At 46.2% G+C, this 12,730-nt stretch overlaps 1 protein-coding gene across 1 annotated transcript in view; it reads left to right on the plus strand.

Moving 5' to 3' along the window:
• Window positions 1–6,963: 6,963 nt before the first annotated feature.
• Window positions 6,964–12,730, plus strand: part of CYRIB (CYFIP related Rac1 interactor B) — a 64,164-nt gene continuing 58,397 nt past the window's right edge. Inside the window, exon 1 of the mRNA XM_081012800.1 lies at window positions 6,964–7,109. The gene's annotated coding sequence lies outside the window, so the exon portion shown is untranslated. The remainder of the gene's footprint in view (window positions 7,110–12,730) is intronic.

Below are 12,730 nucleotides of genomic sequence, written 5' to 3' on the forward strand. Positions count from 1 at the left end.
AGAGAGAGAGAGAGAGAGAGAGAAAGTGCAACCCATATAAAGGAGATCCAGATGTGTAAAATGATGTAGAGTCAAAATGTCTATTATTTTGTATGCTTTTTTGAAGTAGTATAATAATGAATTTTTTAAAAAATAAAATGAGTTCCATCAGGAACAAGAGTTGACTATTCTGGGTGATTTGAGAGTCCATAGGAGAATAAAAATACCATGTATGATATATCGGTTGAGATTTAAGTACAATATTGTATTTAAACTAAGAGCCACTATCTGCAATTTTGTACATGACATATTTGGGAAGTCTTGTTTGTTTTGGGGTTTTTTTTTCCCCTGAGGAGAGGGAAGTATGTTCTGCGAATGGTGTGTTATTTTACTGTTGAACAGCAATTGCTATTTATTTTTTTATGACATAGTGCATCAACATGTATAGAAAGCAGATCTGGTTAGAGCCACTAGTTGGAAACTGAAGTCTCATTTGTATGTTACAATCATAATACATCAGTACACTTGTCTCCTCACGTGTTTAATGTGACAGTTTGAGTACTGTATGTGTTAATTTTTACTTTTTTAATATTTAAAATTGCTTTGAAATAAATGTATTCAGTTGATCCCAGGCATCTGAATGTCCTTTTATCAACTGGAGTCTGCTATAGGAGGAAAAAGTAGATCTCATTCACATACAATTATAGAGGATATGTTTTTTCTGATGCTTATGTTTAGTTTCTATTCAGTAAAGAGATAAGAGCACCAGATAAACATATACATTCATTCTGGTGTTCATACAGATTTGCGCACAGATTTTTTCGGGGTGGGATCTGGATGCACTGAAATGCTTCTCTTTTGGGCTCTTACTATGTTGTTTGCAGGTAGTTTATACTAAACAGTCTTTCTTCTGGTCCTAATACGCAGCTCCCAAGTGTTAAATGCTAAGACTTTGTTGCTAATACAAAAAGTGTTGCTTTTCAGTAGCACCTTTAACTTTTCCACCTGTGTGCACATGCCATGAGGTAGAGAATTGGGGGTGGATAGATCTGTGGTCACCTTCATTAGTCCTTTTATTTCCACTCTGTTTAACCCTCATTTTTAAAAGATTTCTGTGCAACTGCAGCTGTTACGCTTTAAGGTTAAGCAGCTGCCAGATTTGTGTGCATATTGCCTTTATTGTAAAAGCTGCCCAATTCTTAAACAGAGGTAGGCTACTTTGGTGAGATAGGCTCAAGGGCCACAGAGTCCCTTCAGGAAGTCGTAGGGAGCCACATCCCAATGATAATGGGCAGGACTAAAGCAAAATGTGGGGAGGGGGACACACGAGTTCTCCCATGTATTTACACAAACACATTCACTAATCCATTCATTTTCCATGGGAGGGTAGGGGTCCTGTACAGACGCAGCTCACCTGTGAACATGCTATAGCTCTGGCATATCGGGCCTGCCCCTCAATTATCTAATCCTACCTCAGGTTCCCTTATTACATTTAAAGAATAGATGGTAACCTCGCCCCATTAGTTTCTTGGCTAGGTAAAGGTAAAGGGACCCCTGACCATTAGGTCCAGTCATGACCGACTCTGGAGTTGCAGCGATCATCTCGCTCTATAGGCCGAGGGAGCCGGCGTTTGTCCGCAGACAGCTTCCGGGTCATGTGGCTATCATGACTAAGCCGCTTCTGGCAAACCAGAGCAGCACACAGAAACGCCGTTTACCTTCCCACCGGAGCGGTACCTATTTATCTACTTGCACTTTGATGTGCTTTCAAACTGCTAGGTTGGCAGGAGCAGGGACCAAACAATGGGAGCTCACCCCGTCGCAGGGATTCGAACCGCCGACCTTCTGATCGGCAAGTCCTAGGCTCTGTGGTTTAACCCACAGCGCCACCCGCGTCCCAGTTTCTTGGCTAGGCGTACACCAAATGTCTGGATTTTTGGTACCTTTTATACCAAGCAGGGTTGCTATTTTGGGACGCATCCTTGAAAGTGTCTTTTAAAGTGAGCAGCTTAAAGCAGTGATGACAGGATAAACATTGCCTACTTTTCAGGTACATTTTTGCATCTGCTTATTTTCATAGGCTAAGGGTTTTGTTGATTTGCTACATCCTACATTTGGCCTGGAAATCATCCCAGACATTTTCTTAGGAAACATATAGCTATTAACCTTGCAGAATTGCAGTTTCATGTAGAATAATGTGTTTGCTGATGTTTTAAGCAAAAGAAAGGCATCCTATATGCTTCCTCTTGAGTACCATTCAACCTCATTCAACCTCAACGATGTCAGAGAACCAAAGGAGCAGGCATTGCACCGAATTCTTAGATTCAGATGACAAAAATAGCAGATATTAAGTGCTTTGTAACACAGATGGCAATTTTTCAAAGAAAAGTTTTACAGGACTCTGGTTTTTAGTTTGCACTGTTTGTTCACTGCCTTATGTCCTCATGGGCTAGATTTTCAGTAAAGCCAGGGAAACCATAGCATTTTCACTAAAACCACCGGGTTGCAGAATGGACAGGAATCTCTGTGATGACTGCTCTCCATGTGCCAAGAGCTTGTAAACACACAAAGCCATTTTTAACTGCTCCTATGGTTTGCACACTTACAGCTCCTTGACTCTGCAATTCTACACTGAGTTGGATTTGTGCGCATGCGCAACCCACCACCACTTCCGGATCTCATACATCTTGGATCTCAAACCTTTAGGGTCCCTGCTCTGATTCTCTCCTGCCTCACTCAGGTTCTCTAGCCTACAACTTTGTCGAGAATGAAGCTCTCTTCCTGGTCTATCCATTGGCTCTGTTATACCATGCTGCTGCTGCCATGTTGCAGCCAGGATCTTGCTCAGAAAGATGTGGATGTCCTGCATGCATGACCTGCTGCATTTGACTGTCAGGAAAGTCTGCCTTGTTGACCAACACAATGAAATCCCTCCTTCAGAATTGGGTACTGGTTGTACCCTTTCACGGGAGACCTCAGCCTAAGATTCTCCAGCAACGCTTGAAAGCCACAGACCTACTATGATGTACCAGCAAGTTTCAAGGACACAAAGGTGGGTGTGGCCTCCCTTTTTGGGCTTTCAATGTCCATCAGTCCCAGCCGTCATGACCAATGGAGGAGGTCTAGTCCAGGAACATCTGGAAGACCGCAGGATAGCCAATCCTGCATTAAGAACCAGTCATCTAAATAAAATCTTGCTCCCTGCCTTTCTCGTTCTAAAAAAGATTGTGTACCCACCAACCTTGGGCAGCAATAATGAAGTATGTTCCAACAGAAGAGTTAAAGTTACAAGTTGGTAACACACACAGGCTAAGGAGATCCTTTGCTGTCTTCCTTCCTTGAGGAGGAGACATAATAATAATTTATTAACGATGGGGGTGGAGACGCTCCTTCAGGTATACAGGACCGAGGCTGTTTAGGGCTTTAGAGGTCAGCACCAACACTGAATTGGGCTCGGAAACGTACTGGGAGCCAATGCAGATCTCTCAGGACCGGTGTTATGTGGTCCTGGCGGCCACTCCCAGTCATCAGTCTAGCTGCCACATTCTGGATTAATTGCAGTTTCCGGGTCACCTTCAAAGGTAGCCCCACGTAGAGCACATTGCAGTAGTCCAAGCAGGATATAACCAGGGCATGCACCACTCCGGCGAGACAGTCTGCGGGCAGGTAGGGTCTTAGCCTGTGTACGAGGTGGAGCTGGTAGACAGCCACCCTTGATACAGAATTACGGTAACCTGCGCCTCCATGGACAGCTGTGAGTCCAAAATGACTCCCAGGCTGCGCACCTGGGCCCACTAGGCTTTCTCACCTAGACACCTCCTAATATGTCCTGCCTTATCTAGTTGCTCAATTTATATCCCTCCCCCCCCCCCCAAAGGAGCCCAGCGGGGTCTTAAACCCATTAAGCCTATTCACAGCAGAGGAAGCTCTCTAGCCACCAGTTGTGAAGTAAGATTCAGCTGCAGCTTTTGCAAGTTAGCCACAACCCTTGACATCATTGCGCTTCCATCTTACGTGACTCTCAGTGGCAAGCAACCCTTGCAAAGGAAGTGCCGTTTCTCAGTTCTGCTTCCTCACTACACCCTGTCAGATGGAAAACAACTCAAGTCAGTGCTAGGACTTGCTAGGGGTTACATCCCGTGTGTGTGTGTGTGTGTGTGTGTGTGTGTGTGTGTGTGTGTGTTTTCAGTCAATCTAGGGTTTCCCAAACTTGAGTTTCAAGCTGCTTTCGGACTACAACTCCCATCACCCCTAGCTAGAAGGATGATGGGAATTGTAGTCCAAAAACTGCTGGAAACCCAAGCTTGACTTAATCAGAGCTACTCAGCCTTTAACTGCTCCAAGTCAAGTAGAAATTGGTTAAGCTTGTATTGGCCCGGGGGGGGGGGGGAATGATGATAAGAAAAAGCTTCACCTGCTGTCTTCCAACCTGCTGTCAGCTGTGAAAGGCATCCTAAGCTGTAGGAAAGGGCAACTCTATCCTGCTCATCTTCAAGGCAGCAAGATCCTAGCCCATAGCCAGTGCCAGATTTACGTATAAGCTAAACAAGCTATAGCCTAGGGCCCCACTCTCTTGGGGCCCCATAAAAAAAGAAAGAAAAAAAATGATGTATGTTTCCAAAATATAAGATAAAAAAACTAATAAAATAAAACCTACATACAGCAACAGTTTTGTGTTGTATAGGCTCCTATGATGTAAGTAATGGGCCCCGCCTGCTAGCCTGCTCCCTAAAATATCACTGGTTTGCTCATTTCTAGATATAGGGTGCCTACATTCTGTATGTGCAAATGGCTTTAGATACCCATTAGGTCTATAAATTACCATACCGCATATATTCAACACAAAAAACAGTGGCAATTTGTTGTTGACAAAGGACAGCTGGACATATAAAGGGCCCCATTACCTGCAGTAGCTTAGGGCCTCATCAAACCTAAATCTGGCCCTGCCCATAGTTATGGACCTCGGTGTGACACCACTCACCCTTTGAAACTCCCTCCTGTTACATATCAGACAGGTGGCATCTCTACTACACTACTTTGGTGGAAAGGAATCCCATAGCTTAGATATCAAATCTTGTGGGGGCCTCTAGGTGCTTTTCCTCCAGAAAGGTTCAAAGCATAGGTGTCTATAGACACCCGGCAAATGTCGCAAGTTTTTCTCCCTCCTTCTAACTATAGAACTTGTGGACATCCAAGGAAGCGGAAAATATTGGAAGGTTCAGGAAAGGCAAGAGTACTTCCTCCCTGTAGTACGTAGTTACAACTATGGAACTCGCTTTTGCAGGAGGCAGTACACAGGGCCACCAAGCTGGATGGCTTTAAAAGAGGATGGGACGAACTCATGGAGGAGAGGGCTCATACCCTTACCCAACATTTCTCAGATGAAAATGGGGACGTTCTATTCTACAACGTAGGGACGCGGGTGGCGCTGTGGGTTAAACCACAGAGGCTAGGACTTGCTGATCAGAAGGTCGGCGGTTCAAATCCCCGCGACGGGGTGAGCTCCCGTTGCTCGGTCCCTGCTCCTGCCAACTTAGCTGTTCAAAAGCACGTCAAAGTGCAAGTAGATAAATAGGTACCACTCCAGTGGGAAGGTAAAGGGCATTTCTGTCCGCTGCTCTGGCTCGCCAGAAGCGGCTTAGTCATGCTGGCCACATGACCCGGAAGCTGTACGCCGGCTCCCTCGGCCAATAAAGTGAGATGAGTGCCGCAACTCCAGAGTCAGTCACAACTGGACCTAATAGTCAGGGGTCCCTTTACCTTTACCTATTCTACAACAGGAAGCTGCTCCTGCATTTAGTCTCGCTGCACACATATATGTCAAATACCTTATACATCAGTCACTTTGAGCCAATTGCAACCTTTCCACAGAACCTACCTCACAGGGTTGTTGCAAAGAAAAAATGTGCAAGGAATGGGATCCTGTACCTTCCACAGGAAAATGGAACAAAATAAAATTACAGTGGTACCTTGGGTTACATATGCTTCAGGTTACAGACTCTGCTAACCCAGAAATAGTACCTTGGGTTAAGAACTTTGCTTCAGGATGAGAACAGCAATCGCACGGCGGCAGCAGGAGGCCCCATTAGCTAAAGTGGTGCTTCAGGTTAAGAACAGTTTCAGGTTAAGAACAGACCTCTGGAACGAATTAAGTATGTAACCAGAGGTACCACTGTATAGCTGTACTGTAAGCTCCATTTAGAATAAAGGAATAAACACTCCTAAGAAATGACTGGCTGCTGAAGTATTTAAAGAATTTAAAGAGGATTTTTGACCTTTATTCTTCAAAATTATAGAAAGGGCTTCATAAGCCCCCTTCCTTCATTTGGTGCAGGTATTTTATTATCAGTATAAACACACACACACACACACACTTTTAATTGTTCTCCGAGAAGTGGAGGGGAGAAAATTGGAAAACAGGGACATCTCGGGGGTCAAATCAGAAAACGAGATGGCTTCTGTAATTCCGGGACTTTCCCTGGGAAATCGGGGTGCTCGGAGCGTATGAGGGGCTGTCAATGGCTACTACTAGCCATGACAGCTTATGTTTATGTTCACAGTTGTTGGCTTCTGAAAACCAGCTCCTGGAAACATCAGGAGGGGGAGAGGAGGGCTCTTGTGGTCGAATCCTGCTCGAAGGTTTCCCACAGGTATCTGGATGGCCCCTGTGAGTACGAGATGCCCCAGGCCAGATCCTGAAGGGCTGTTTTTACGCAGATCCTCCCTCCTTTTCCAAACGCATGGCACAAAGCTAGGAAAAGCTTTGCTCGCGCTCTGCCGACTGTGTGTCCAAAATCAACCTTTACTCCCAGGTAGATGCTTTCAGAATCGGGGCACGGATCGAGCATCTCGGAGGTAAACAGGGCTCCCTCCTCCTCCTCCTCCTCCTCTCCCCTGACGGGTCCCTTCCTTTTATAGCTATCTTTTTTGTCTCCCGCAAGCAGCTTGCCGCCTCCTCTTCCTTGCAAACCTGTAGCAGTGACGTTGAGACTGACCAACCCGGAAGCTCCGTTGCCTTTTGCAAAAGAGGCTGCAGAAATCTGGTTCCTTCTCCTGGCCGCCACCCGTTGCAATTCGGCGGATCGCTTTGCACCCACCCCGCTCCCTCGGATCCGCGCGCGGCGGAAACGGTGAGTGTGACCTGGTTATTCATATTATTATTATTCTTGCATTATCATTTATTTGGCATTGCATTGATTTGCAACACCGTCGCGCCTTCCCATCGCTTGATCGCCCCTCTCCCCGTCTTTTAAGTCATTCAAACCGGTTTCAGCGCAAAGCAAAGGCGGTCGAGCATCACTATGGGGAAGGGATCGAGGGATCGGGTGGGGAGCAGCGGAGCGTTGCGGCTTCCAGGCTGCCTCATTTATAAGGGGGAAGCAAAATGGGGAATGGGGGAGCCACCTCTTCCAATGAATGGGGGTGACAAAGCAACGCAGCTCCCCCCCCCCTTAATTGGCAAGGCCTTTCTCAGGCCCCGATCCCCACGCTGATGTGCGGTCGTCGGGGCCCGATCCTCCGCGTGCGGATTCCTCGGCAGGAAGTGTCGCTCAGTGGGTGCTCTTTACTCCCGCGGAAGCCTGCGTGGGGTAGTGGCCTCGATCCTTGGCGTTGTGTGAAGGGGGTGGAAACTGCATGCATGCTTTTGTGCGGCCCGATCCTCTGCCTGGTGACTCCGGGAGGATGCATTTATGGAAGCGAGCGCAGGGTTGCAGCCTCGCTCCTTGCGTACGTGCGACCCGATCCTCCGCGGTGTGGCTCAATGGGGGGTTGACACCGTGGGTGCAACTCCTGACAGCGTAGATCTACTCGGAAGTAAGCCCTGTTGACTTCAGTGGGGCTTACTTCCAGGTAAGGGGGGTTCGGATTGCATCCTTCCTTGCCTTGCAGGGTGCAGAATTCGATCGGTTTGCATAGGTAGCCTTTTCTTGATTACCCCCTAGCAGGGGCAGAATAGAGGAAGAGCAAAATATTATGGCTGTTTCTTCTTCTTCCTCTTTTGACGCTGGTGGAGGCGGGGAGAGGGAAGTTGAGCTCGGTGTTGGAGCATCTGCTTGGCTGCTAGAAGGCCCCCAGATGCGGTCCTTGGTATCTCCAGGTGAGGCTCCTACCTGAAACTCCGGAGAGCTGCTGCCAACCCGTGTAGACAATATTGAGCTGGATGGATCAAGGGCCTGCTCAGTATTGTAGGGGGGCGATAGCTAAATGGCAGGGCATCTGCACTGCATGCAGAAGGACCAGGGTTCAATTCAAGGCATCCTCAGGTGAGCCTCTTACCTGAAACTCTGGAGAGCTGCTGCCAATCCGTGTAGGCAATATTGAACTGGATGGATCAAGGGCCTGCTCAGTATTGTAGGGGGACGATAGCTAAATGGCAAGGCACCTGCACTGCACGCAGAAGGACCAGGGTTCAATCCAAGGCATCTCCAGGTGAGGCTCCTACCTGAAACTCTGGAGAGCTGCTGCCAACCCGTGTAGGCAATATTGAACTGGATGGATCAATGGCCTGCTCAGTATTGTAGGGGGACGATAGCTAAATGGCAGGGCACCTGCACTGCATGCAGAAGGACCAGGGTTCAATCCAAGGTATCTCCAGAAGGGGAACTCTGGAGAGCCACTGCCAGCCTGTGTAGGCAATACTGGGGTACATGAACCTAGTGATCTGACTCTGTATAAGATAACCCCCTTAGGCCAGTTTCAAATGTGGCTCAGAAGATGCGAACTGTCCCAGATTTGTAGGAGGATGTAACTGCAGCTGCTTTTTCCGTCCCGTTGTGGTGTATTGGTTAGAGCGTTGGGCTAGGACCCAGGAGATGAGGGTTCGAATCCCCACTCAGCCACGAAGCTCGCTGGGTGGCCTTGGGCGACTCACCATCTCTCTGTCAAACCTACCTCACAAGGTTGTTGTGAGGATGGAAATGGAGAGGAGAACTGTGTATAGCACCTTAAGCTCCTTCAAAGATAAAGGCAATTAAGTAAATTATTCAATGCATTCATCCTGGGATCTTGATTTTAGAAGACATCTGAAGGCAGCTCTGTACAGTATAGGGAAGTTTTTAATGTTTAATTTTGTTTTTGTATATGCTGGAAACTGCCCAGAGTGGCTAGGGCAACCCAGTCAGATGGGCGGAGGCTAATAATAATAATAATAATAATAATAGAAAAGGGAAATAATTTATTTGAATTATTATGAGTTTGTATTGAACTGCACTAACTGCTCATTTAAATATTTGGCATTATGGTTTGATTACATTAATGGAAATGTTTGAGTTCCTAAATGCAAATGGCTTTGTTGTTACAGTGGTACCTTGGTTCTCAAAAGTATCTACAATACAGTCTTATTTATTTTATAGTACAGTGGTACCTCGGATTAAATACTTAATTCGTTCCAGAAGTCCGTACTTAACCTGAAACTGTTCTTAACCTGAAGCACCACTTTTGCTAATGGGGCCTCCTCCTGCTGCTGCGCCGCCAGAGCACGATTTCTGTTCTCATCCTGAAGCAAAGTTCTTAACCTGAAGCACTATTTCTGGGTTAGCGGAGTCTTTAACCTGAAGCGTATGTAACCTGAGGTACCACTGTACAGTGTATTGATTATTGCTTTCATTTTATGGATCAATGGCCTCGTTAGATAGTAAAATTCATGTTAGATTGCTGTTTTAGGGGTTGCTTTTAAAAGTCTGGAACGGATTAATCCATTTTGCATTACTTTCTATGGGAAACGCTTTGGTTTTGGAACGGACTTCCAGAACGGATTAAGTTTGAGAACCAAGGTACCACTGTATAGTCAGCTGCTCAGTGTGGAGCTCACTTTTGTCGGGAAAGCGCTATACAAAGATTAGATCAGTTCTTTTAATGGGGCTTTAGACCCCACACAGTTATCCCTACAATCACTGAATTGCAGAGTTCGGAGGGACCACCAGGGTTATCAAGTCTAACCCCCTGCAATCTTTCCCAACACGGGGCTCGAACTCTCAACCCTGAGATTAAGAATCTCATGCTCTCCTAGTAGCTGGCATTGCTCAGGAACTCCCAAGGAGCCAAAAGTTCTGAGCGCTTTTGAAATCAGCCGTGAAAACTGTTGGAAGCTTGGAAAATGGTACCCAAAAAGAGACTGAGACCTGCTCCTTGATTTCACGTGAACAATCTCTTAAGTGCTGTTCATATGTACAGTGAACAAACAACTTTCCAAAGCACAAAGCAGTTTATGCGTACAGTGGTACCTTGGTACTCAAATGCCTTGGTTCTCAAACACCGAAAACCCGGAAGTAAGTGTTCCGGCTTCCAAATGTTTTTTGGAAGCTGAATGTCCACTGTGGCTGTTGGCTATTGTTTCCGGGGCACCTGCACCAATCGGAAGCTGCGCTTTGGTTTTCGAACATTTCGGAAGTCAAACGGACTTCCGGAACGGATTAAGTTTGGCACTTTTGTTTTTGCTATTTATTTTGCATTTTTGTTTTTGAGGCTTTTTCGGTTCATTTGTTTTTGTGACTGTGTGGAACCCAGTTCAGCTACTGATTGATTGATTGATTGATTGAGTGACTGTGGCAATGGATCAGAGGCCGCCCCCCCACCCAAACAATAACTATCATAAGTGCAAATAAGAAAAAAATAATAATTTTAATCATCTACAATACTGTCTTATTTATTTTACAGTACAGTACATTGGTTATTGCTTTCATTTTAGTGGTCTCGTTAGATAGTAAAATTCATGTTAAATTGCCATTTTAGGTGTTGTTTTTAAAAGTCTGGAACGGATTAATCCGTTTTGCATTACTTTCCGTGGGAAAGCGCGCCTTGGTTTTGGAACGCTTTGGTTTTGGAATGGACTTCCGGAAAAGATTAAGTTTGAAAACCAAGGTACCACTGTACTAGATGTTGTAGGGCTTTCAATGTGTGTGTGTCTAAAGGAGGAAAGCAACCATCACAAATGCTTTTGAATCACACGGTTTTCGTTAGGGTTATGTCCCTTTACTTCTCAAAAATTAGAGGTTTTTTAGCAGAAGTTGGATGGCCATCAGTCATGGATGCTTTTGTGTTTGTGAGGCTGACATGTTTGCAATAGTTGAACAGCCTTGGCCAGAAATTCCACAGGCCCTTTGCACTTCCTTCCTGCCGTAAAGACATGATGAGTGTCCCTGGAAAACAACAACTGGGGAACGCAAACCAGCATTTCCACGTTGCAAGGCAAACGGAACTTCAAAGTTGTCGTGAGATCCACTAGGGATGGCATCTAACTTGAGTTCTAATTTAGAATTCAAACACACCCAAAATGCGTTCAGGACTAAGAAGTGCTGAGCACATGGGAGTTAAGCCACTGGGGAGACAGAACTGGCCAGCCACCACCCATCCCCCTAAATGGATATGATTCAGACTGCAGAAAACTATTACAGTACAGAATGTGCCCACAGTAGCATGGCTCCAGGATGACTCAGGGAAGTGATGGAGCCTTGGGATGGGCACTGAAAAGGAGATCTGGTTGAGATCTTGCCTTGGGACCATGGAAAGTGAACTGCTTTGCCTTGAAACACTTTGGGTGTGACCCACTTCAGCTGGGATCTGATGCCTAACTCTTGGAAAAACTGAGGCTTCTTTAGCATTGGGGATCCCACCCCCGGTTGTCAGAAATGGGCAAAAATGGGGTGAAATTAGCCACCCCTTCTGGGAAGCCTGCCAAATGTCAGACAAGTAGGTTCAAGGGCTTCTGTGCTTGGTGCCTGTAAAACTTGCTTCTTATTCTTCCTTGTTGTTGTTTAGTTGTTTAGTCGTGTCTGACTCTTTGTGACCACATGGACCAGAGCACGCCAGGCACTCCTGTCTTCCACTGCCTCCCGCAGTTTGGTCAAACTCGTGCTGCTAGCTTCGAGAACACTGTCCAACCATCTCGTCCTCTGTCGTCCCCTTCTCCTTGTGCCCTCCATCTTTCCCAACATCAGGGTCTTTTCCAGGGAGTCTTCTCTTCTCATGAGGTGGCCAAAGTATTGGAGCCTCAGCTTCACGATCTGTCCTTCCAGTGAGCACTCAGGGCTGATTTCCTTCAGAATGGAGAGGTTTGATCTTCTTGCAGTCCATGGGACTCTCAAGAGTCTCCTCCAGCACCATAATTCAAAAGCATCAATTCTTCAGCAATCAGCCTTCTTTATGGTCCAGCTCTCACTTCCATACATCACTACTGGGAAACTTTTCTCATTTCTTTGCAGAAGTGGATGAAATTTGCAGGCAACCACTTTTGCCTTTTCGTTGATAGTCAATAGGGCCAAATGAAGAGTTAGATTTCCCGGGGTGAGATGAGGCTTTGGGTCTGAGTTGAAGCATGATGAGCCTAATGGGATGAACTGAGATCTGTTCTGCATTTTAATTTTGATGTGACAGTTTATAGCCAAGTCACTAGTCCTCATCCTCCCTTCACGTCCAGTGTGATATGAGAATAACAGTGTGGTCCAGTTTGAAGGGAACATCAAATAACGTGGGGGGGGGGGGAACATCCAAATGTGTCCATCCATTTGCACAACAGGACTTTCCCCTTTTCCCATCCCCTTGCATGCCTCCACTCCTGAGCAGATTTGGGAAACTTCAGGAAGTGAGGGGAAATCCTAGTCTTGCAATGTTGCAAACTTTAGAAAGTGCTTTTCAAATTTAAAAGCCCCATAGAAACCAGGAGCGCTAGCTAACAGTTGTCCTCTTTTTATAGGTGGAAGCCCGAAAATAATTATGTGGCTGCCCTGGGGATATTAATCTAAATCTGCCGGGT

Source organism: Podarcis pityusensis, assembly GCF_964106645.2.
Source record: "Podarcis pityusensis genome assembly, chromosome: 7".
NCBI lineage: Eukaryota > Metazoa > Chordata > Lepidosauria > Squamata > Lacertidae > Podarcis > Podarcis pityusensis.